Below are 25,211 nucleotides of genomic sequence, written 5' to 3'. Positions count from 1 at the left end.
CAGTGGATTTCCACAAGCCATCTCAATAATGGTCTATGAATTTCTCTTTTAGGAAATTTATCTAAATCTTTTTTAAACCCCACTAAGCTAACTGATTTCTTCATATACTCTGGCAATAAATTTCAGAGGAAGCGATCAGAGACAAGAAAATTTTGTTTAAGGAATGGAAAAGGTCAAGAGTGGACAAAAACTGGAATAAGCACAAACAACATCAATGCAAGTGCCATAAGGTGGTACAAGGGGCAAAAAGAGACTACGAGGAAAAAATAGCCAAGGAGGCAAAAAACTTCAAGCCATTCTTTCAATATATTAAGGGGAAATGACCTGCAAAGGAAGTGGTAGGACCATTGGATGACCATGGAATAAAGGGAGTGCTAAAGGAGGACAAAGCAATCGCCAACAAACTGAACACATTTTTTGCGTTTGTATTTACCGAAGATGATATACAAAGCATACTGGAACCCCTCAGGTTATATGCTGGAAATGAAGATGGGAAACTGGCAGGGTTCATGGTCAGTCTAGAAGAAGTATACAGGCAGATTGATAGGCTTAAGAGCCTTGGGACCAGATGGCATCCATCCGAGGGTCATCAAGAAACTGAAAGGGACTATAGCTGAACTGCTTCAACTAATAGCCAATCTGTCAATCAAATTAGGAAAGATTCTGGAAGACTGGAAGGTGGCAAATGTTACGTCGATCTTCAAGAAAGGTTCGATGGGAGATCCGGGAAACTACAGACCGGTGAGTCTGATCTCGGTACCGAAAAAGATGGTAGAGGTGCTGATAAAGGACCCCATCATTGATCACCTTGATGGACACGGGATGATGAGGACCAGTCAGCACGGTTTAAGAAAGGCAGATCATGTTTGAAGAACTTGTTGCACTTCTTTAAGGGAGTAAACAAGCAGATTGATAAGGGCGACCCAGTCGACATTGTATATCTGGATTTTCAGAAGGCGTTTGACAAGGTTCCACATGAATGACTACTTCAGAAAATTGCAATCGAGGCTGAAATACTCACGTGGATTAAAAACTGGCTGGAGCATAGGAAACAGAGAGTGTGGGTAAATGGACAATACTCGGACTGGAAGAGCGTCACCAGTGGGGTGCCGCAGGGCTCGGTTCTTGGACCCGTGCTCTTCAACATCTTTATAAATGATCTGGACATTGGTACGATGAGTGAGGTGATTAAATTTGTGGACGATACAAAGTTATTCAGTGTAGTGAAGACACAGGGGGATTGCGAAGATGTGCAACGTGACATAATCAAGCTTGAGAAATTGGCATCGACATGGCAAATGAGGTTCAAAGTGGATAAGTGTAAGATGATGCATGTCAGTAACAAAAATCTCATGCACCAATACAGGATTTCCGGGGCGGTACTTGGAGAGACCTCTCAGGAAAGAGACTTGGGAGCTCTGATTGACAAGTTGATTAAGCCGTCCACGCAATGTGCGGTGGTGGTGAAAAGGGTGAACAGAATGCTAGGAATGACAAAGAAAGGGATCCCGAACAGATCGGAGAAGGTGCACCCTCACCTGGAGTACTGCATCCAGCACTGGTCGTCGTACATGAAGAAGGACACGGTACTACTCGAAAGGGTCTAGAGAAGAGCGACTAAAATGGTTAAAGGGCTGGAGGAGTTGCCGTACAGTGAGAGATTGGAGAAACTTGGCCTCTTCTCCCTTGAAAAAAGGAGACTGAGAGGGGAAATGATCGAAACATTCAAGTTACAAAAGGGGATAGGCTTAGTAGATAAGGACAGGTTGTTCACTCTCTCCAAGGTTAAGAGAACGAGAGGGCATTCTCTAAAGTTGAAAGGGGATAGATTCCGTACAAACATAAGGAAGTTCTTCTTCACCCAGAGAGTGGTAGAAAACTGGAACGCTCTTCCGGAGTCTGTTATAGGGGAAAACACCCTCCAGGAATTCAAGACAAAGTTGGACAAGTACCTGCTAAACTGGAACGTACGCAGGTGAGGCTGGACTCATTTAGAGCTTGTTCTGCTCCTGGTTGTATGTTCCCTTTGCAATTGCTAATAAAGATAATTTTTAAAAAAAGAACACTGCTAGGCAAGATGGATCACTGGTCTGACCCAGCAGCGTCAATTCTTATGATCTTATGTAATTTTTTTACTTAAAGGGGAAAACACATTATCTTATGGCTCAATTCATAGTAGATAATTTTCTCAGTTTTTAGTAATCAGATCAAAGATGCCCTGAAATGCTTTCAAATTGTTGCATTTCATCTGCAAATGACACTGAAACCCCAAACAGAACCCCACCATCTCTCTATCCCCATGCTCCCCTCCCCTGCCTTTATAGAGTTCCAAGGAAAGAAACAAAGACCACTCACTGCTAACTACTGCTGTTGTTGGGTAAGATGTGCCTCTTTGCGGATGATACCAAAATCTGCAATAGAGTAGACATGCTGGATGGTGTGAATAGCATGAAGAAAGACCTGGCAAAGCTTGAAGAATGGTCTGAAATTTGGCAGCTCAAATTTAATGCTAAGAAATGTAAGGTCATTCATTTGGGCTGTAAAAACCTGAGGGAACTATACAGTTTAGGGGGTGAAGAATCTTTGTGCAAGGAAAAGGAGTAGAACTTGGGTGTGATTGTATGTGATGATCTCAAAGTGGCCAAACAGGTTGAAAAGGTGAGGGCAAAAGCTAGAAGGATGCAAGGTTACATAGGGAGAGGTATGACCAGTAGGAAAAAGGAGGTATTGATGCTCCTGTATAAGTCTTTGGTAAGACCTCATTTAGAATATTGTGTAGAATTCTGGAGGCCACACCTTCAAAAAGATATAAAAAGGATGGAGTCAGTCCAGAGGAAGGCTACTAAAATGGTATTTGGTCTTCATCATAAGGCGCATGAGGACAGGCTTTGGAGGAAAGGCAGGAGAGGGGAGATATGATAGAGATGTTTAAATACCTACGTAATGTAAAAGCGCATGAGTCGAGTCTCTTTCATTTGAAAGGAAACACTGCAATGAGAGGGCATAGGATGAAGTTAAGAGGTGATAGGCTCCAGAGTAATCTAAGGAAATACTTTTTTACAGAAAGGGTGGTAGATGCATGGAACAGTCTCCCAGAAGAGGTGGTGGAGACAGAGACTGTGTCTGAATTCAGATGGGCCAGGGATAGGCACGTGGGAATCTCTCAGAGAGAGAAAGAGATAATGGTTACTGCGGATGGGCAGACTAGATGGGCCTTTTGGCCTTTATCTGCCATCATGTTTCTATGTTTCTATAATGGCTGTTACACTCTATAGCAGCAGCCTTATATTCAGGGGGGTCAGGAGGAAAGGGTTTCAATGCATTTGGCAGGGGGCAAAAGGGATAAGGAGGGGGTAGGAAACATGTCTAATGCTCTTATGTGAGTCCCAGCTGATATAGACCAGGACCCACATAATCCTGGTTAAAATACTGTAGCTTGGATGGTCTTAACTGGATTTTCAATGCTGGTGCCCTGTCATGGCTCAGCATTGAATATTGGTGTATAATTTGGCCCACAGCAGTCAGCATTTAAAAAAAAAACACCTCTGACTGCCAGCAACTGAATATTGACTAGTAATAAATATCAATATACAACAATTTGAAGAGTATTCAGCATCTGTACATGATCTTAAAATAGCACTAGGGATGTTCCCCTGTAAATTGATTGTTCACTATAAGAATGAAAATATGTGTAATGCCCCATTGTGGGCATTCCTGAATCTGGTGCCCAATCTGGCTGGAATCCTCCTAGGACAGACTCCATTGATCGCTTCAGCTTCTGGTGTCTGGTGATTTCACCTGGGTGAGAAACAGGTTAGTTTACTATCTTGCCCCCCCCCCCCCAGGAAAACCACAAAAATTACCTCTGTGAACAAGGCTATAAACAAAATGGTTCAATTGCCGTGGTCCCGCCCCTCCTCTTATGTCAGGGGCAGGATCGTGGCAGAGAGAACGTGCTGATTAGGATGATGGCAGCCTGCAAGGATCGCTACATCACCTGCGATCCTCTCTGCAGGCTGCCGTAATTACCATTATCAGAAGGTATGAGCGGGAGGCCAGGGGGGAAACCGTATGATGCTGCAAAGAGTGCCTAAGCATTGAAGCACTTCACGACTGACCCTCTCCCTCACCCCTTAAAGCAGGAGCGGCAGCAGCAATGGATGGCCAGCAAGAGGCAGCACTACTGCTCCTACTTTAGGAGACCTAAAGGCACAGGGAGGAGGGATGGGTCCCAAATCGGCGAAGCCCATTTTTAAAAAAATACAAATCGATTTGAATCGATTCACCTGAAGTGAATCGGTGAATCGATTTGAATCAGAAATCAGGCAGCACTAGTAGAGACAGAGACTGTTTCTGATTTCAAGAAAGCCTGTGATAGGCATGTGGGATCTTTTAGAGAGTGGAAGAGATAACGGTTACTGTGGATGGGCAGATTAGATGAGCCATTTGGCCTTTATTTGCCATCATGTTTCTAACTCCAAGCTCTTTAGAGTATGTGATTGCAGATCGAGGGTTTCTCCAACCTCGCACCTCACTAAGCAAAATCTTCCTGACTATCAGAGAATTCCAGATTCCAGCTTTGACTTGATAGGCCATGGTCAGGTCACTCTTCTAGACTCCTGGTGAGGAGATTATCTGACTACTTAATCTGCTTCTTCTTTTATTCTTCTCTGTGTGTGCTTTCTTTATATCACATCACTTTTTTACATTTAATGGATAATTTCCCCATAAATGTGTATCTATGCCACTTTCAGTTTGCTTGTATTTACTTCAGTGAATAATTAACATAAGGTGCTGTCTACCTCCCCCTTCTTAGCTCAGTGATGTAACATTTATCAAATTGATACATTTCTCCTGCAGTGTTATTGCCAAGACAAATGATAGAAAGTAAACCTCTTATTTTCTTAATACACTACAAAGAGAGAGAGAGAGAGAGTTTTAAAACTCATTGTGACTAAAGAGCTTCCCTCTCTCCAATTTCTCAACAAACCCTCCTGTTAGGGGACTTTCAAATGCATTTTCTTTTATTCATCTCAATTGGTTTTCTTATTAAATAATAAACTGGTTTTGGATAGGTCTGTAGGTGGTATTGAACGTTGAAGCCGTATTACTAAGCCACGTTAAGCACCTAACTTGTGGTAGACTGCAAGTTAACTGCTAATGATGAGCCTTGTTAATGGGCTTTGCAATACATTTAACAGTTACTGTGTGGTAAATGGTGTTTTAAATGCTTTTTGTGTCAGAGGCATGGCACGGGTGGAGAGTGAATATGAAGAAAATAGCCAGCTAGCATTGTATGAGACACAAGACCTGGCTAATACACAGTTAACAATGAAGCATTTATTGCCTCCTAAATAGGAAGTGGTAGGTGCTGATATGTTAACTGTGCAAATGGCTCTTTTGATTCTTCCCTCATTAGCGCTACATAAAATTTGTAGTTGCCACATGGCATATTCCCTTATTAAACAACTAGAAAATTATAGGTTCCACATGCAATTGACTTTAATTTTTTCAAAGGGAAAGACCTCAGAAGCCTGCACCATACACAGAATAATCAATTCCAGCAATGGTATCTTCAGCAGGACAGGTTCTCTATCATAGGTCATAAAACCCTTCACTCATAACCGATTTGCACAAAATATTCAATGGTGTATTAAGCACCTCCACAATATAATCGGTGAAAATTGAAAATATAATGCACTTATCTGTTTTAACGATAAGAGCCCGACGGGACCCGTTTCGCCAGATTATTGGCTTCGTCGGGGGATTTTTTATGCACAGATAAGTGCATAAAAAAAAAAAAGAAACAGATAAGTGCATTATATTTTCAATTTTCACCGATTATATTGTGGAGGTGCTTAATACACCATTGAATATTTTGTGCAAATCGGTTATGAGTGAAGGGTTTTATGACCTATGATAGAGAACCTGTCCTGCTGAAGATACCATTGCTGGAATTGATTATTCTGTGTATGGTGCAGGCTTCTGAGGTCTTTCCCTTTGAAAAAATTAAAGTCAATTGCATGTGGAACCTATAATTTTCTAGTTGTGTGATACATTCAAAGAGGTTCTTAACCATTGTAGTTTTGAAGTAGATATTCCCTTATTAAGCCATGATAACTATAGTGCATCATCCACACAGAAGTACACTGAGACTCCCAGCTCCTGAAGTAGTAAAGCGAGAGGGCTCAAGAAGATATCGGATAATAAAGGCGCAAGGACTGAGCCCTGAGGCCCTGCAGGAAAGAAAAGAATAGCTGTGGGAGTTAGATAATGCATTGGCCACTGTGAAGGATCTGTTGGTCAGGAATGGCAAGTGTTGTGGCAGTGATATGAATATTGTATACGCATTGAAAGGGACTGGGATTTGTATACCACCTTTTTGGTAGTTTTGCAACCGCATTCATAGTGGAGAAGAAAATGGTGATGGAATTCAAAAAGGCGTGGGACAAACATAGAGGATCTCTAATTAGAAAATGAATGGTATAAATTAAAGAATTAAGGCTGGCACTGGGCAGACTTGCATGGTCTGTGTCCCATAAACGGTGATTTGATGTAGGATGGGCTGGGGGGGGCATCAGTGGGAACTACAATAACTCGAAACATGAGGACGTTACTGGCCAGACTTCGCGGTAGGTAGCCTGCAAATAACAGGATGGTTGGATAGGCTGGAGTGAGCTTGGACGACAACTTCAGCAGTTGGAATCTAGGACAGCACCCGGTGGACATTATGGTCTATAGCTCAAAGACAAGTTAATATAAACATTTAATATTGGTTACATATAAGTACTTCAAGCATTTTCCCGATCTGTCCTGGTGGGCTCAAAATCTATCTAATATACCTGGAGTAGTGGAGGATTAAGTGACTTGTCCAGGGTCACAAGGAGCGTCATGGGGTTTGAGCCCACCGCCTCAGGGTGCTGAGGCAGTAGCTCTAACCACTATACCACACTCTCCTCACATTGAAGAAGCAATGAGTGATATGTTAAATCAAATGTTGCCGTTAAGTTTAATGAGATCAAAAGAGCAAGATGTGCCCTGCCTAAGGAGAAAAGAAGTTCCTTAAAGAGACTGGCTGCCTACAGCCTGACCAACCTGAGAAGGCCTGCTCTTACTATCAGAAGCTAAGCAGAGTTGGGCCTGGCTACAGTGGCATAGTGAGGGTATGCCCTCCACTCCCCCCTGATCCTTCCGCAACCCTCCCCCCACTCCACACTTGCGCTCTCTCTTCCCCCCACGTACCTCTGTAAATCTTCACCAGCTTGAGTGGCTTTCTCCAGCATGCTGCTCGCACCAGCGTTGTGTTTCCCTCTGATGTCACTTCTTGGCCCCATGATCTGGAAGTGATTCAGAGGGGAACCAGGCTGGCGTGAGAAACAAGAAGGAGAAGTTGCTCTCACTGGCGAAGATCTACAGATGTACAGGTTGGGGGGGGGGAAAGAGATGGCGCGAGCATGGCGTGGTGGGGTGAAAAGATGTCGGCACCCCCATCCAGACGGCACACCGTGTGGTCTGCCCCATCCCCACCCCTCCTTACTGTGACACTGTCTGGCTAGTACCTGAATGGGAGACCACCTGGGAATACCAGGTGCTGTAGGCTGAGGGGCCCTATATTGGGCAGCAGCAACATAGTAGAGCCACACCCTGCACAGGAGAAGACAGTGGCAAAGACTCCTGTACTCTGCCATGAAACATCATAGCGTGGATTCTTCACTGTGCATGCTGCCATGAGTCAGTGGCCAACTCAGTGGCATGCTCCATCCATTCAAAGAGACTGGCCATGATCGTCTCAGTATAGTAGCCTTGTCAAAAACCCTTGTTTAAAGACCTCTTTTACTACCCGTTTCAATATGAATGAAAGGTTTGAAATGAGATGAAAATTTGAAATTGTATAGGAATCTAAGCTTTGTTTCTTTAGGATTGGACAGATGATCATCCTTTTCCAAGCATCAGGGCATACCTCTGAGTCCAAGTTGTTGTTAAGCATAGAATGCATGAAACAAATTTACATGCCTGTCATCTCTATTATATGCAAATCTCTCATATATATATATATTCATTAGGCATATCCTAAAAGCCTTACTGGCTGGTGGTCCCTCAGAACAGATTTGAGAACTACCGGTAATGACCTCCAGAGCGCATTACTGTGTAGAGGGAGATTTGCTCCATGCTCTTTCAGCTCTTCTTAAATCAAATTTAAACTATCTTAAGGCAGAATTATAGCACACCATCACCAAACACTCTCAATTAACATGTATCCCCTAACTGGAGCAACTTTGTCAAGGGTCTTTGTCAGAGTCACTTTAAATATTAGTTGTTTCTTCTACACCCAAGTCTGCAATATTATTTAGTTGAGGGATTCAATTTTCTTTTCTGTGCATGTATGTGACTCCACTTTTCCTGACTAAATAGGGGAGCGTAAGGTCCGACTATCTATTACATCTTCTGAAATAAAACGCAAACAATAATGGTCTGACTAAAGAACAGGATAAATAAAAAATGATTCTCACATTACTCACTGCTTGTTTACCAAGGAAAATTAAATCTAAAATCTACCCTGCAATATATATACTCTTGGTATTAAATCTGTACATTCAAATCACCTAAAAGGCATATTTTCTCTAGAATAAACGAAAGGGAAGAAAATGATTTAATTAAAGCAGAAAGACCTGCAATCAAAAGCCCAGGAGGACAATATGCCAAGCAGATTACTCACTTTGCATTTCAATCACTAATGGCATGAAAAATATATATATATATATATTTCTAATCTTTATAAGATAAAGACTCATAATGTAACAATACAATCGAACATGAAAACAATGTCTCTCTCTCCCACCAACAAATACCCAGGTATCATAAAAAACAGACACTTCTTAACAAGCTTTAAACCAGGGGTGAGCTAATACGTCGATCATGATTGATCGGGAAGGCAACGCGAGTCGATCACGGAGCCCAACCCAGGCTCCGTGATAGACTCATGCTGTCATCCCGATCTACCGGCCCATCAGCCTTCCTCTCCCGACATTCCCCACCACCCTCCCTGCAGAGGCATCGGATTGACCAGCATTTCGCTCCCCAATGTCAATTCTGACGTCGGAGAGGAATTTCTGAGCCTGCTAATCGCTGCCTGGCTGGCCCTGAACTCCTCTCTGATGTCAGAATTGACATTGGGGAGTGGCGGCAAACCTAGTGGCTTGGGGGAGGGCAGGGAGAAAGAAAGAAAGGGGGCAGGCAGGAAGGTAGAAAGAAGGGGGGGCAAGGAGACAAAGAAAGAAGGGAAACAAGAGAGTCAGAAAGAAAGGGAGCATGGAAAGAGAGAGAAAGGGAGGCAGGGAGACAGAAAGAAAGAAGGGGGCAGGGAGAAAGAAAGAAAAAGTTGGGGGAGAGAATGAGGTCTGGAGGAGAGGAAGCATACAGGAGGCTGAAAGAAGGGAATAAATATTGGATGCACAGTCAGAAGAAGAGAGTGCAACCAAAGACTCATGAAATCACCAGACAAAAAAGGGAGGAAAAATGATTTTATTTTCAATTTAGTGATCAAAATGTGTCTGTTTTAAGAATTTATATCTGCTGTCTATATTTTGCACTATGGCTCCCTTTTACTAAACCTCAATAGCGGTTTTTAGTGCAGGGAGCCTATGAGCATTGAGAGCAGCATGGGGCATTCATTGCAGTTCCCTGTGCTAAAAACTGCTATTGCCGTTTAGTAAAATAGGAGGGGGTATATTTGTCTATTTTTGTATGGTTGTTACTGAGGTGACATTGCATAGAATCATCTACCTTGACCTGTTTGAAAAACCCCTGGAATATAAATGATAATCAACATTTTCTCTGTGTACAGTGTGCTTTGTGTTTTTAAAAAAAAATTATTGTTAGTAGATCATTTTGACTTGGTCATTTTAAAAGTAGCTCAGAAGCCCAAAAAGTGTGGGCACCCCTGCTTTAAACTTTCAATTTTAATTTATTTTTAGCTAACCCCTTGCCCATCCCTTTCACGCCCCACCCCCTTTCTATAGTAATACAGTGGTAAACTTCCCCATAGATAAAACCCAAGTTCCTCCAATGATAACTTATCCCATCTTTGAGTGTATTTAGTCAGATGTCCTCTCAGTTCTGCTGATTATTCATCATATGTTTGTATCTTTCTACATATATTCAAACAGTGTCCTATTTTGGGAGCTTCATCAGCTTTCCAATTTCACACAATAGTTCTTTAATGCCCATACCCCCATCCACTCCCAATATATAATATTTAGAATTATCTCTATAATCTCAACCAGTCCATCTTTTTATATAATTTATCCACCCCATAGAAGGATTATCTTGACCAAATCACACCAGAGGTGCTTATGCAGGCCTTTGTTTCAACATTTTCTCTAACAGCCCTCTTGAGTATCTTCCTCTAATCATGCACTTTGTATTAGGGTCCAAAAGCCCCTTACTATTCATATACTCATATATTGTATTTGTTTAAAGTTTGTAATTGTGGATAGCTATGCACCTATTTGTAAATATTTTCCAGGTCTCATCTCTTAAGTGCTTTCCTTGCCAACATTCCCATTTTTTTCCCACTGGTACTGTGTGGGCCTCATCTGATTTTTCCTCTAGGACTACATGCAAAGTCAACAGCAATTTTCTATGTTCTCCTCATTTACAACTGTCTCTAAGGGTTGGAGTATTCCATTCATATTATCTCTTAATTCTGTTCCCAAAAGAAAGTCTCTTAACTGGAAATATTGATAAAAAGGAATATCTACATCTACAGATTCTCATAGATATTGTAATGAAAGAACTGTTCCGGTATTTAATAGTTCATTGCATCATTGCATACTTTCAGTCCTATCTGTTCTAATTGAGCCCTCAGCCAGGACCCGGAAGTATAAATTCCAGCGCCATTCTGAGCCATGTGTGGAAGGAGCAGGAGAGAATGTGATTGCCCTGACACAGCCGTTGTTCGGCGAAACAAGAGCCTTGTTGGTGACATCCAGTTCCTTGTCTTTTGTCAGCGTGAGAAGTGCTATAGCAGGAAGATCTACTCGCTGCTGTTTGTGCCATCGTCAGAAGATAAGTGAACTGTTTTGTTCTTTTTCTGGCTCCCTGTGCACAGTGGTGGCTTTGGTCCCATTTTGAAAAATTACATTTTGAAACGTGTGGAGTTTTTTGCCTATAATACAGAGCAGGACTGGCTTAAAAACTCATTGGGTTGCCGTCCGTATATTGTTGATAAGTTGAGGCTTTTTCTCCACCTATTATAAATGTATTTTCATGGGATATCCCCACCACTAGACTAATAACAATTTTTTGCTGATTGTATTTAAATGACTCTATCATATCTCCCCTCTCTCGCCTTTCCTCCAAATATACATATTGAGAGCTTTAAGTCTGTCCTCATATGCCTTATCACGAAGACCACACACCATTTTAGTAGCCTTCCTCTGGACCGACTCCGTCCTTTTTATATCTTTTTAAAGGTGCGGCCTCCAGAATTGTACACAATATTCTAAATGAGGTCCCACCAGAGTCTTATACAGAGGCATCAATACCTCCTTTTTCCTACTGGCCATACCTCTCCCTATGCAACCTAGTATCCTTCTAGCTTTCACTGTCACCTTTTCAACTCGTTTGGCCACCTTAAGATGATCACATACAATCACACCTAAGTACTGCTCTTCTGTCATGCACATAAGTTCTTCACCCCCTAAACTGTATCGTTCACTCAGGTTTTTGCAGCCCAAATGCATGACCTTGCATTTCTTAGCAATACATTTTAGCTACCAAATTTCAGACCATTCTTCAAGCTTCTCCAGGTCTTTCTTCATGTTATTCACACCATCCAGCATCTACTCTATTGCAGATTTTGGTATCATCCACAAAAAGGCAAATCGTTCCCAACAACCCTTCAGCAATATCATTTACAAAAATGTTAAAAAAGAACAGGCCCAAGAACAGAACGTTGAGGCACACCAATGGTAACATCCTTTTCCTCAGAGCGATCTCCATTGATCATTACCCTCTGTCGCCTTCCACTCAACCAGTTCCTGACCCAGCCCATCACTTTTGGACCCATCCCAAGGGCACTCAGTTTATTTATTAGACGTCTGTGTGGAACACTGTCAAAGGCTTTGCTAAAATCTAAATACACCACATCTAGCGCACATTCTCTATCCAGTTCTCTGGTCACCCAGTCAAGGAAATTGATCAGATTTTTCTGACAAGACCTACCTCTAGTGAATCCATGTTGCCTGCTGTCCTGTAATCTACAGGATTCTAGAAACTTGACTATTCTTTGTTTAACCGGCACTCTTGTTGGCAGCCACCTTACAAGCGGCCACCAATCATGTGTCAATCACATTGTGGTGCCAGTTAGAGAATTGTGCCTCTAGAAAAGGTAGGCACCGGAAATGTAGGCCAGAGTTTTCCAGGCCTACATTTCCAGCACTTGCCTTTGATGCAAAATCATGCCTCCATAGGCACTTTATGCCACCTAATGCCACTTCTGGTGATAGCCATGCCTACAGTGGTATTAGGCACCGCAAAGCATCTACAAATTGATTCTGACACCAATTTTTTTTTAGGCGCCAACAGATGCCTTGAAAATCAGCGAAACAACATTGTTTAAGTGGTGTTTTTCACTGAGCTTAGGTGCCTACCGTCACCTAAAAATACAACACAATTTAGAGCATCCACCCCAAAGTCTTTCTAAAAGTCACTATTTACAGGGCCGCCATCAGAAATTTCTGGGCCCCTTACTGAGCAATCCTATTGGGCCCCCCACGCACCCCTCCCCCCCCGACCCCTCCCCCCCTTCTTCCATGGGCCGAATACACACATACTTTTCTCTGTCGCCGTACTCTTTGACCAAAAGATTTGTAAGCCTGCAACCACGTCAAGGTAGACTCTTTCAGCAGGGCCCTAACCTAACCTAAACTAAACTAATCTATACCTATCTATTCTAAACTAACATATGTCTAATACTGAACTAATAACAAACTAACAAACATCTGCATAATAAATAACTAATAAATAATAGTGCTAGTAGCTATAATTCACTTTTGAATGTAAAATCTCAGTTAAGGATTTCTTTTGACCTTTGTAGGCCAGAAGTAGATCACAATTGCACAATATTTTTTGTAACAAGTATTAAATGTGTTTTTATAAATACTGTAAACTTAATAAATATATCAGAAAAAACTACACATCTGAGCGCATATCTGAACATACACATCTATATGATCCCATCCTCCTCAGCTTGCCTATAGCTGCATCATGCATGTTAAAAATGTATGATATGTGCACCTTCCTTCCTTCCCATCTATCCTCCTCAGCCTGTCCTTACATATCCACAGCTGCATGTTAATGATGATGTATATGTTATGATGATAAATAAGTGCATATGAGCACATCATTAACATGCAGCTATGGATGCATATAAAAAAGAAACAATATTCTGTACAATTGTCAATTTATAAATCAGCGTCTTCTCCCCACTCTCTCTTCCCCATTTCCCTTCAGCGTCCTCAGCCCACTCTCTCTCCACTTTCCTTCAGCGCACGCACATAAAAACAAGCAAGTAATTTATATCATTTTCATTCTATTCATTCATAGAAATTAAAGTCTAAATAATGCCAGTCACATAACAAAACATGATTTTACAAAAATAATTCCCTGCACAGTCAAACCTGCAAGGATTACTAGTGACGCGAGTGGCGAGAGTTGGTTGGCCCCACAGGGAAAAGCAGGGAGAACTCAGCGCCGGCCTGTTCCCGATGGCGGCGGTGGCACTCAAGTGGCTAAAGAGCCGCAGTTTGCCGGCCTAGGGAGAACACTGGAGGGTGGCCAGCTGTGCACCCCCTTGGGACATAAACCCGGGGCGGGGCTGGGTTGACCGCCCCCCCCCACTCTCCCCCACCTTGGTATGCCACTATCTGTACCTCTTTCCCAAAAATTCTCCTTTCTTCTATTCCCCGTGTACACTACCATCTCTTTCCATCCCTTCCTCTCTCCCAAGTCGATGCCTTCTGTGCCAAAAAACCATTCCCTCCCCACCTCAGCATCTCTTTCCCTCCCTTCCTCTCTCCCAAGTCCATGCCTTCTGTGTCCAAAAACCTATTCCCTCCCCCACCTCAGCATCTCTTTCCCTCCCTTCCTCTCTCCCAAGTCCATGCCTTCTGTGTCCAAAAACCCATTCCATCCCCCACCTCAGCATCTCTTTCCCTCCCTTCCTCTCTCCCAAGTCCATGCCTTCTGTGTCCAAAAACCCATTCCATCCCCCACCTCAGCATCTCTTTCTCGCCCTTCCTCTCTCCCAAGTCCATGCCTTCTGTGTCCAAAAACCCATTCCATCCCCCACCTCAGCATCTCTTTCTCGCCCTTCCTCTCTCCCAAGTCCATGCCTTCTGTGTCCAAAAACCTATTCCCTCCCCCACCTCAGCATCTCTTTCCCTCCCTTCCTCTCTCCCAAGTCCATGCCTTCTGTGTCCAAAACGCACTCCCTCACCACTTTTGTGTTCCGCGTTTGCCTCCCAGCCCGTCTTTGCAACTTTCTCAGCAAAACGGAGCTCGAGCCGAGAGCTTGTCTCCTGCCTGCTCTGCCGCGCACAAATAGCCAACCGGAAGTATTCTCCGACGTCAGCGCTGACGTCGGAGGGCAGGCTTTGCTTAAGCCCTCCCTCCGACGTCAGCGCTGACATCGGAGAATACTTCCAATCAGCTATATGTGAGCGGCAGGGCAGGTAGGAACAGAAGACGAGCCTCGCGGCTCGAGATGTATTGAACTCTGCGGGTTCACGTCCAGCTCTCTCCTGTGCACCTGGGGCGGCCCGCCCCCTCCCTAGACTGTGGCCTAGGACCCTGGGAGAGCCCGGGCCCCCTGTCAGCTCCGGGCCCCTGAATGCAGGACTGGTAGTACTGCCCTGATGGCGGCCCTGACTATTTATACATGCAAATACTGCTAGTTACATCTTTAGATGCTTCTGAAATAAGGGCCTTTGCTTCCTAGTAATATAAAGTTGTTCAACATTATCTCATCAAAGCAATATTTGAATCAAGAAGCCCAAACTCTGTACAGTGAATGTCAAACTTATTTTTTGGTGATCAAATCATAGATGACAGCTATGGGATGCAGCCTTGCAATAGTAAGTAATTAATAATGCATCGCTATATCTTCACCAAACCAGAGCTGACATCTTTAATTAGACTAGCCAGAAAAAGATCAAATGGGCTACCGTAAAGTGTAGTTTCTTAACAATACTCTCTATTTTCTTTACATTCAGTTCCTGAAATTCTTACTGCTCCCAAATTCCCATCTTACATTTACATCACCTTAATAATATTCATTTTTTTTCTTTTTAAAAAATTAATAGAATCTAGTTTCCAGGAAATTGCTACCTACCCCATCTTGATTTAACCGCTTCACTCCCGCAGAGATTTTGATTGATTTGGAGCTTGCAAAACCTGTCCTGAAAAAAATATATATTTGTTTTATTTCAACCATATGGCTATACTGCCTAAGATAAATTTCATAACATCTTATGCTTATCCCTAAAGGACCCTCACTATGTTATTTTTTAATTTTCTCCACTTCTACTTTAATTCAGTTGTACAACAAGATTTCTTCTTAGATACATTCTTTTCTCCTCGAGCTCTCAATCCCTGTTCTGTCGCCTGCTCCATTTTGTCAATCTAAAAAATTGACAGCTCTGCTACCTTGAAAGGAACTCAGATCCAACCTTTCTAAGAATTTCATAGGAGACATATTGTTGAGGTTGCCACATTTACAGGTTCATGCTTCAGAAACAGACATGTCTACCAACTAAATAAATAATAATATTGGAAATGATTAATCCAAACAAGATATTCCATCTTAAACACTGTATTCATATAATAGGGCTAGATAGTATAGGTTTTACCGCATGTTAATGTCTAATGTGTGTTAAAACAGCCAACTTGATAAAAATCTACATTGGCTACTTACTTTACAAACATGGAAACATGATGGCAGATAAAGGCCAAATGGCCCATACAGTCTGCCCATCTGCAGCAACCACTATCTCCTCCTCTCCCTAAGAGATCCTATGTGCATATGTATGACCAGGTGGTATGCAAGAATGATCAGGTGATACAGCTAGCATACAGAACAGTGCATCATGCTAGCTGTCATGACTGCAGATATGTATTTATTATGTATTTAGTATTTATTATTTTTTCCTTGGGGTTTGGGAGGTTCTTTGCTTCTTTTGTAATTTTTTTACCTCCCGCATATTTGGGTTTCATTTTTGTTCTTTATTATTTATTTAACAGTCTTATATCTTGCTTAAAACTGAAACTAAAATTACTGCCACTTCAAGAGGAGGCAGTAGGGGCAAATTCTGTAAAGGACGTCTAACTTTAGGTGTCTACAATGTGGACGTCCAAAGGCTAGACGTGATTCACAAAATAGGTGTCCACAATTTTGTGGGACCAATGCAATGGCTTAAGGAGAGGGCTAATGTGAGCATAGTGCTGGAATATAAATCGGGCAACAAAATTCTGAACAGATTGAATGGGAAAGAGATGGTTTAGTGGGAGACCTGTGATAAGCAAGTTGCAATAATCTAAGTCTAAGGAACATTGTCAAAAGCTTTCTGAAAACCTAGATACACTATCATTGAATATGACTGTAGGCCCAATAGACAAGTATATAGTTGTGGGAGGGAGCCACCCTCTTTTCTCTCTTGCAGTGGCATCCAAGCATACCCCCTTCCCCCTCCAATGGTGATAACATCTAATTCTTCTAATCCTCCTGCTACTGCCTCTTCTGTGCTGGAGCTACAGTGGGATATTCAGCAGTTTCTGCCTCTTTTTTTAATTTTCACCACTGTCCAAGAGTTTTTTTTTTTTAAATCTCAGACATGATTTGCAGGATTGGATGGTGGGAAAGAGAATTTTTATTTGAAGGACTTGTGGCAAGCAATTTTCTCTTTGCAGAGGGTCACTCTGTGGAACGGTGACTCAGATTTGTTCCCTTATTCAGGACTATGTCTACGTTTTCTAATGTCAGTTCTAATTTTGCCTTGGTTCAAAAGAGGTTTTCTGTTTTAGAACCATGTGGTGTTTCACTGTAGGCTGAGTCTCCCTGATCTTTTAAAAATTCCCTTCCTATTCATTTAAAATTAGAGGTGATGGACAATGCCAGCAGGGCTAGGAAACTTGTGATTCTTAACTTTTCTGACTACACATTTGTTACTTGCATATATACCAGTACTTCTTAAAAATTTTTAAATATAATCTTCATCTTTCCTCTGTAGTTTCATTGCCTACAGGATACTATGGCCTTTATTTTAGGAGCTCTATTTGTGTTTTGGATGTCTGGAAACCATCATTTAGACATCCATATTGCATGGATGTTCAAATCCTTATTTTTATAAAGCAAAGATATGCAATACATACATATTGCAAGGGGAGTGGGCTGGGTGGGTTTAATTTTTTTTTTGGGGGGGCAGGGCTAAAGAAAGCTCCAACTGAGCAACAGTCCACTGGAGAGATTAAGGGAAGTCACCTCCCCCCCCCCCTCCCAGGTAATCCTCTATTCTGCATGGACATCTATGTGGCCATTCTATAACATGGATGTTCCTATACCTCTACAATGATTTCCATGTCCCTTGTTTTGCTCTATTCATAGTTTGGACATTTCAACTTGTATAATGGATGTTTATGTCAGATGGTAACAACATATGGATGCTCATTTTTCATGCATTTTAGAAATGGCTTTATAGATCCTGTTCTAAAATACAAGCTCTACCAGTGATGTACCAACCTGGACATCCTTATTTTGAGTTGAATATCCTTTCTAAAATGCTGATCCTTTTTTCTAATAAATGTCACGTGAGTAGCAAACCTAGGAAGGGGTAGATACTTTGGGTCAAGAAATCTTTGGTGAGATAAGGAGCGGTCTCATAGTAGAGCTATTATCTCTGCACCCCAGAGGTTGTGGGATCAAATCCCAGGGCTGCTCCTTGCAACATTGGGCAAATAATTTAGTCCTCCATTGCCCCAGGTACAAAATAAGTACCTGTACATATGTAAACTGCTTTGTGTGTGGTTATATACAGTACTCCCCTGAAATTTACGGGGGTTCCGTTCCGTGAATTTCAAAAAACTCGCGAATTCAGTTTTGAGTATGTCAAGAGGCAGGAGAGGGCAGCTGGGGCATAGTAAATCATACCCGGTATGCTCCGACCACCTCTTCCTGTTACTAAAATCAGGCTACACCAATCAGGAGCTGCTTTGACATGCAGCTCCTGATTGGTGTAGCCTGACTTTAGTACAGGAAGAGGTGGTCGGAGCATTCCGCGAATTACTGAATCCGCGATTCATGAAACGCAAATTTGCGGGGGAACACTGTAACAACAAAAAGGTGGTATACAAATCTCAATCCCTTTCCTTTTGTTTTAACTGGGTTCCTTGAGGATTCTCAGGACAATGTTTCATTACCTTCCTAGTGACCTTTTCTTCAGGAAAGGATAAAATCTTGGTTGTTTGTGATGTTAAATGCAGCTGTTTCTTGACATTTCTAGAACTGCGCAAGCCTATTGGAAAGTTTTTCTCTTTTTGAAATCACAAGTTTTAGCTCTTGGTTCTACTTTCTTTCTCTTAAATTCCCCTTTAAATGTTTGATGTCTTTGCCAGGGATGTATCTGTAGACCATATTCAACTTGAGAAATTTATGGTTGCTCACCAGATCAATAATTTCCATGGTTATAAATTTAAGGAACTGATGTTGTTCACACATTGCAAAATTCAGAGATATCATTTTATCTTTCCTTAATTTTTTCTTGTGATTTTATGTGATGTGAAAAATTGATTATATCATTTGTTTAGGCTTGATGTTTTGTTTGTCTTTTTATTGCTTGGTTCCTTTGCTTTATTCTTGTGATTATATCAACTTAAAATTCTGTAACTAAAAAGAAGAGAGAACTGAGATCACATTCTGAACTTTTGACTCCCCTGATAGAATTCTTCTGAAGCTTGAGTCTTTCCAAGAAAATGAGGACCCTGAACTATAAATTGGATCAACCAGCAGCTGCTTTGGGGGAAGAGATTGTATGAAAATTAGAACTGGATTATCAAATATCATCCCATCAACTTTTAAATCAAACAATGAAGTGAGACTGCAATGGAATATAACGCCTTCTACCTTGTTGTCAGTGAAAGTACAAGCTTTGTTTTAACTTAGAAGACATTGCATAATTCATTCATCCCTGTCTAAAGTATGGTTTGTATTTTCTCTCTCCCTCCTCCTCTCTTTCTTTCTCTGATTACTTCCAGCATCGGGTGGGGCTTGCAATGCTTCTCTAACCTATCTTTTGGCTATATAAGAGCCTTCTTGTTCACACTGCCTGTTCTGTGGAGAATGGTATGCTGCATATTTTTGAAACTGTAGATGTGCAAAGCAAAGCTTTCTGTTTAGTATTTTCAAAATGTCAATCAAGAAATAGACTAAGAAACAAGGATTGGGGAAAAGCCAGCAACTGCTCAGGAGCATATGGTTCGGAGTAACGGAAGTAAAGGATCCAGTCAGAGAAGTTACAATAAAGGCAGCAATAACCAGAGAAACCAGAATTAAAAGACCAAATGCTTTCCTTGTGGCTATATGAATGAAAACATACTTTGAAATGTCTATATACAGACTTCATACTTGGCAAGTCTCTTTCCATTGCCCTAGATACAAAATAAGTCTATATACAAATGCTGGGTGCACAAAAAAAATAAAATGGGAAATTTAGAATTTATAGCACTGAATGAAGAGGTAGATATAATCAGCACCTCAGAAATCTTGTAGAAGGAGGAAAACAATGGAACACAGATATCAGGATATAATGGTAGGATGGAGTGGTGGCACTGGGAGTTAAAGAGAGCATTGAATCAAATAAAATAAAAAAATTCTGCAGAAAGTACAATACATTGTAGAATCTGTATGGATAGAAATTCCATGTGTGAATTGTAATAAAATAGATGTGAGGGTATGTTACCTATTGCCAGGCCAGAATGAGCATATGATGAAATATTAACAGAAACTAACAAACCTGGCAATGTAGGGTCATGAAGTGGTTAACTGTTGTTTGAAATACTGCTCTGGCCTACATAGCTAGAAACAGTGTATAATCTACTGACATCATCTGCTTGAAATGTATGTCTCTGCCTTACCACATTGTAAGCTAAATAAATAAGAGTTTGAGCCATGATGTATCCTGCCCTTCTGAACATGTAACATTTAGAACTGCGAGGCTTAGATAAGCAGATAAATGAACTAGCTTCCTATAGGACTATAAATTGTACCCCTGAACCTATCAGAAGTGCTGGCTTAGGACCAATAATAATTGTAGAAAAGTTATAGAAGTAACAAATGAAAATTGTCGTTTTTGCATATATTAGTTTGCATATGCTTAGTGAAAAGGGCATAAAAGTCCGTGCATTTCCTATTTCTAATACTTTTGTAAGCAAGCTGTTCACTGCACAAGGGTTCGGCATGCTGTAAATAAACCTCTTGTACTTTCTTCACGCCTCTAACTTTGTGTGTCCAAGTGACCTTTCAGCAACACAATAATAAAGGGTGATTTCAATTACCAAAATATTGACTGCCTAAAAGTCATATGAGGAAATTCTAAGGAGGTAAAATTAGTAGATGCTATAAATAACTACTTCACAGAGAAGCTGGTCTAGGAACTAATAAGTAGGACAGCTAATTCAGTGGTACATAGTCATTCGCGCGCAAGACTCCAGCGCGCTGACATTGCAGCGTCGACAATTAGGCGAAAGACACCAGCGCGCCACCTAAAAAGTGACTTTTAAAGAGCTCCGACGTGGGGTGTGAGTGGGGAACTCCCCCAGTTTACTTCATACTCTTCGCGCTGCCGTTGGGGGGAGGGGTTGGGGGGTTAGAACCCTCCATTATAGAGTAAACTTAACTTTTTCCTGATTTTTTAGGAAGTTTTCTCTATAATAGAGGGGGTTGCACCCCCCACATCCCCCCCAATGGCAGCGCACAGTCTGAAATCAGAGCTCTTTAAAAGTCACTTTTTAGGCGGCGCGCTGGTGTCTTATGCCGAATTGTCGGCGCGCTGAAGTCTCACTTGCTTTTGTCCCCTCACCATTTCAGTCTTCACCCTTAACAGATTGAGGAAGTAGCCTAATGGCCAGTGTAGCAGCCCGAGAGCCTTAGGAATTGGGTTCAATGCCCACCGCAACTCTTTGTGAGTCTTGGCAAATCACTTAACCTTCCATTGCCCCAGAAACAAAATAAGTACCTATACGTAATATGTAAACAGCTTTGACTGCAACCACAGAAAGGCAGTACAAGGGGCTGCTGAAAAGTTCTTACCCAACCAAGTTGGTGCAGTCTCCATCAAGAGCTATACTTAAACCAGTGATTTTCCACTTTTTTTGTTCTGTATTTTTCCAAAAGATTAAAAAACCCGGAAAATCATTGGACTAAGAGGGTGATTCTATAAACAGCGCCTAAGTTAGCCAGTGCCTAGAAAAATGTGCCAGTGTCGTGTGTCACACGACACTGGCACATTTTTCTAGGCACTGGCTAGCGGCACCTAGGTAAAAATTTAGGGGCATGAAATGTAGCCCAGTGTTTTAAAGGTCTTCATTTCAGGTGCCTAAATTCTTGGAGAATCGCACTTAGTGGTACCTAAGTCACGCTCCGCCAATAGAAATACTCATTTGGGCATTAGGCGCCATTAAGCACATTGTGATAGGGACCTATTTTTATAGAATCGGATAGGCGCCTATCATTGAATTAAATTTGTTTGTGACCAATTATTGAGGCTGTTATATTTTGCTAATTAAGTTAGGTGACTAAGAGGTGCCTTTTATAGAATCAGCCCCTAAATGTATAGCTCTCGATGGAGACTGTTTGTTGGGCTGAGAACCTTTCAGTGGCCCCTCGTATATCATAGTAACATAGTAGATAGCGGCAGATAAAGACTGGAATGGTCCATCCAGTTTGCCCAACTTGATTCAATTTAAATTTTTCCTTCTTACCTATTTCTGGGCAAGAATCCAAAGCTCTACTCGGTACTGTGCTTGGGTTCCAACTGCCGAAATCTCTGTTAAAACCGACTCCAGTCCATCTACACCCTCCCAGCCATTGAAGCCCTCCCGAACCCATCCTCTCCCAAACAGCCATATATAAACAGACACAGACCGTGCAAATCTGACCAGTACTGGCCTTAGTTCAATATTTAATATTATTTTCTGATTCTAAATCTTCTGTGTTCATCCCACGCTTCTTTGAATTCTGTCACCGTTTTCCTCTCCACCACCTCTCTCAAGAGCACACTCCAGGCATCCACCACTCTCTCCGTAAAGTAGAATTTCCTAACATTGCTCTTGAATCTACCATCCCTCAACCTCAAATTATGTCCTCTGGTTTTACCACTTTCCTTTCTCTGGAAAAGATTTTGTTCTACATTAATACCTTTCAAGTATTTGAACGTCTGAATTATATCTCCCCTGTCCCTCCTTTCCTCTAGAGTATACATATTCAAGGCTTCAAGTCTCTCCTCATATGTCTTCTGGTGCAAGCCTCCTATCATTTTCGGCACCCTCCTCTGGACCACTTCAAGTCTTCATACGTCCTTTGCAAGATACAGTCTCCAAAACTGAACACAATACTCCATGTAGGGTCTCACCAACGACCTGTATAGGGGCATCAACACCTTCTTCCTTCTACTGGCTATACCTCTCTTTATACAGCCCAGCATCCTTCTGGCAGCAGCCACCGCCTTGTCACACTGGTTTTTTGCCTTTAGATCTTCAGACACTATTACCCCAAGGTCCCTCTCCCCATCCATGCATATCAGCTTCTCAGCTCCCAGCATATACAGTTCCTTCTGATTATTAATCCCCAAATGCATTACTCTGCATTTCTTTGCATTGAATTTTAGTTGGCAGGCATTAGACCATTCCTCTAAACTTTGCAGATCCTTTTTCATATTTTCCACTCCCTCTACAGTGTCTACTCTGTTACAAATCTTGGTATCATCTGTAAAAAGACACACTTTTCCTTCTAACCCTTCAGCAATGTCACTCACAAACATATTGAACAGGATCGGCCCCAGCACCGAACCCTGAGGGACTCCACTACTCACCTTTCTTTCCTCCGAGCGACTTCCATTAACCACCACCCTCTGGCATCTATCCGACAGCCAGTTTCTAACCCAGTTTACCACTTCCTAACTTCAGCCCTTCAACTTTATTCAAGAGCCTCCTATGAGGAACCGTATCAAAGGCTTTGCTGAAATTTAAGTAAATTACATCTAGCATATGTCCTTGATCCAGCTCTCTGGTCATCCAATCAAAAAAATTCAATCAGGTTCATTTGGCAAGATTTACCTTTTGTAAAGCCATTTTGCCGTGGATCTAACCCATTAGATTCAAGGAAATACACTATCCTTTCTTTCAGCAACACTTCCATTATTTTTCCAACAACCGAAGTGAGGCTCACCGGACTGTAGTTTCCCGCTTCATCCCTGTGACCACTTTTGTGAATAGGGACCACATCCACTCTCTTCCAATCCCCAGGAACCATTCCCGTCTCCAGAGATTTGTTGAGCAAGTCTTTAATAGGACCCACTAGAACCTCTCTGAGTTCCCTCAGTATCCTTGGATGGATCCCGTCCGGTCCCATCGCTTTGTCCACCTTCAGTTTTTCAAGTTGCTCATAAACACTCTGCTCCGTGAACGGTGCAGAATCTACTCCATTTTCTCGTGTTACTATGTCAGACAATGTCGGTCATTCTCCAGGATTTTCTTCCGTGAACACAGAACAGAAGTATTTGTTTTAGCACATTTGATTTTTCTTCATCACTCTCCACATATCGCTTCCCAGCATCTTTTAGTTTAGCAATTCCATTTTTCATCTTCCTCTTATCTGAAAATAATTTTATCTCCCATTTTTACATTTTTAGCCATTTGTTCTTCCGCTTGCGCTTTCGCCAGACGTATCTCTCTCTTGGCTTCTTTCAGTTTCACCCATCAAATTCCATCCCTGTCCAGACTTGTGGATGAAGTAACTGCATTGGGGCCACTTGGCAACTGCAATTTAGCATAATCAATTTGACTTAACAACTAAAGTGAGAATGCCAATGAAATCTACCACACTAGCATTTAACTTTCAAAAGAGAGATTATGAGGAAATCATTTTAAAAATTGAAAAGAAACGTTTAGAAGTTAACACCAAGCACTGTTTAAAAATGCAAAAACTGAAGCCTAGACCCAGTGGCGTACTAAGGAGGGGGGAAAGGGGTAGTTCAACCCAGGTGCCGTCTTGCTAAGAGCGTGGTACCCCACCTCATCTCCTTGTCGTGCGCATGCCCCTTGCCTTTCCCTGTACCATTTTTACTTCCCTGGCGCAAGGTTGCTGCCCACATCGGCATCGGCACTCTCTTTGACACCACTTCCAGGGTCCGCGTCTAGGAAGTGACATCAAAGGACGAGCCGATACTGACGTGGGCATGCCGCTAAAGCAAGAGAAGTTGAAAAAGTATGGGGAAAGGGAAGAGGGCATGCATGTGGCAGGGGGGCTGGGAAGAGGGCAAGAGAGGGGCACCACCACCCTGGTCACTGCTCACCCTTACTATGCCACTGCCTAGACCAGATTTTTCCATGTATTATAAAAGCATGGAAAGGGCCAAAAGACTTCTAACATGATTAAAAGATAAGATGAAAGAGGCTATTCTAGCCAAAATAACATTTTTTATTAAAAAAATAAAAAGAAAAAGAAATTACACTCCAAATGAAAGAAAACATAAAATAGAATATGCACTCATAACCCCAAGAAGTAGCAAGATTCCGTGTTACTTAGCCATAGAGCTAAGCAGCGGTAACTCAAAATCGGTGCATTCAAAGTATGAAGTTTGTGAGGGAGTCAATTGAACCATTAGATGATTAAGGAATAAAAGCACTCAGAAAACAAGCTCATAGCTACCGATACCAGAAAGTCCAGGAGTCCACTTGGGCCACAAGAGTTACGTTGTAAGATAAGGAGGGGTATGGGATTTGGGATCCCTTTTTGTCACCACTTTTTTAAAGTGGGTTGAGGGAGGGGGAGAAGATAGCCAGGGTCTTATTTGGGTCACCAGGAACCTGAGCTGCATCTTTACATTAACCCAGTTTATGAGTAAAGAAGATTGGGTGCTCTGATTGGAATAAACATCACA

The 25,211-nt window shown here is 41.9% G+C and overlaps 1 long non-coding RNA gene across 1 annotated transcript in view; it reads left to right on the top strand.

Annotated features, from left to right (window-relative positions):
- LOC117367298 overlaps positions 1 to 20,195 on the top strand; it is a 128,814-nt gene extending 108,619 nt beyond the window's left edge. The window contains exon 3 of the long non-coding RNA XR_004540747.1: positions 18,995 to 20,195. This is a non-coding gene — a long non-coding RNA (uncharacterized LOC117367298). The remainder of the gene's footprint in view (positions 1 to 18,994) is intronic.
- Positions 20,196 to 25,211: the final 5,016 nt, after the last annotated feature.

The sequence above is a fragment of the Geotrypetes seraphini genome, chromosome 1, assembly GCF_902459505.1.
Source record: "Geotrypetes seraphini chromosome 1, aGeoSer1.1, whole genome shotgun sequence".
Lineage (NCBI taxonomy): Eukaryota > Metazoa > Chordata > Amphibia > Gymnophiona > Dermophiidae > Geotrypetes > Geotrypetes seraphini.
This window is presented reverse-complemented; position numbering and strand designations above follow the sequence as displayed.